Consider the following 1,711-nt stretch of genomic DNA (forward strand, 5'->3'; position numbering starts at 1 on the left):
GCATTGGTTTGTCACACATTCTAACCCTAGAAACAGTAACAAATCTTTTTACTTCTTTGAATCAATGTTTTCTCGGTTTTAGCCTGTTTCGGGACAAAATGGGTATAATTGGTGTCTAAACACTCCAAATTCAACCCAAACTCTTATAATTAGTCAAATGCATTGGATTGTTACATATTTTGACCCTAGTAAGAGTAACAAAGCTGTTTATTGCTTCGAGTCAATGTTTTCTCGGTTTATGCCTATTTTGGGATATAACGGCTTTTAGTATTGTCTAAACACTCCAAATTCATCCCGAACTCTTAGAATTAGTCAAATGCATTGGTTTGTCAAACATTCTGACCCTAGAAACAGTGACAAAGCTGTTTACTGCTTTGAATCAATGTTTTCTCGGTTTTAGCCTGTTTCGGGACAAAATGGGTTTAAGTGTTGTCTAAACACTCCAAATTCATCCCGAACTTTTACAATTAGTCAAATACATAGAACTTTCACACATTTTGACCCTAGAAACAGTAACAAAGCTGTTTACTGCTTTGAATCAATGTTTTCTCGGTTTAGCCTGTTTCGGGACAAAATGGGTATAAGTGGTGTCTAAACACTCCAAATTCATTCCGAACTCTTACAATAAGTCAAATGCATGGGATTGGCACACATTCTAACCCTAGAAACAGTAACAAATCTTTTGACTACTTTGAATCAATGTTTTCTCGGGTTTAGCCTGTTTCGTGACAAAATGGGTAAAACTGGTGTCTAAACACTCCAAATTCAACCCGAGCTCTTATAATTAGTAAAATGCATTGGATTGTTACATATTTTGACCCTAGAAAGAGTAACATAGCTGTTTACTACTTTGAATCAATGTTTTCTCTCGGTTTTAGCCTGTTTTCTCGGTTTATGCCTATTTTAGGATATAATGGGTTTAAGTGTTGTCTAAACACTCCGAATTCATCACGAACTCTTACAAGTAGTCAAATGCATTGGTTTGTCACACATTCTAACCCTAGAAACAGTAACAAATCTTTTTACTACTTTGAATCAATGTTTTCTCGGTTTTAGCTTGTTTCGGGACAAAATGGGTATAATTGGTGTCTAAACACTCCAAATTCAACCCAAACTCTTATAATTAGTCAAATGCATTGGATTGTTACATATTTTGACCCTAGAAAGAGTAACAAAGCTGTTTATTGCTTCGAATCAATGTTTTCTCTCGGTTTTAGCCTGTTTTCTCGGTTTATGCCTATTTTGGGATATAACGGCTTTTAGTATTGTCTAAACACTCCAAATTCATCCCGAACTCTTAGAATTAGTCAAATGCATTGGTTTGTCAAACATTCTGACCCTAGAAACAGTAACAAAGCTGTTTACTGCTTTGAATCAATGTTTTCTCGGTTTTAGTCTATTTCGGGACAAAATGGATAAAAGTGGTGTCTAAACACTCCAAATTCAACTCGAGCTCTTATAATTAGTCAAATGCATTGGATTGCTACATAGTTTGACCCTAGAAAGAGTAACATAGGTGTTTATTGCTTCGAATCAATGTTTTCTCTCGGTTTTAGCCTGTTTTCTCGGTTTATACCTATTTTAGGATATAACGGGTTTAAGTATTGTCTAAACACTTCAAATTCATCCCAAACTCTTACAATTAGTCAAATGCATTGGTTTGTCACAAATTCTAACCCTAGAAACAGTAACAAATCTTTTTACTACTTTG

The sequence above is a fragment of the Camelina sativa genome, chromosome 4, assembly GCF_030686135.1.
Source record: "Camelina sativa cultivar CO46 ecotype springtype chromosome 4, ASM3068613v1".
NCBI lineage: Eukaryota > Viridiplantae > Streptophyta > Magnoliopsida > Brassicales > Brassicaceae > Camelina > Camelina sativa.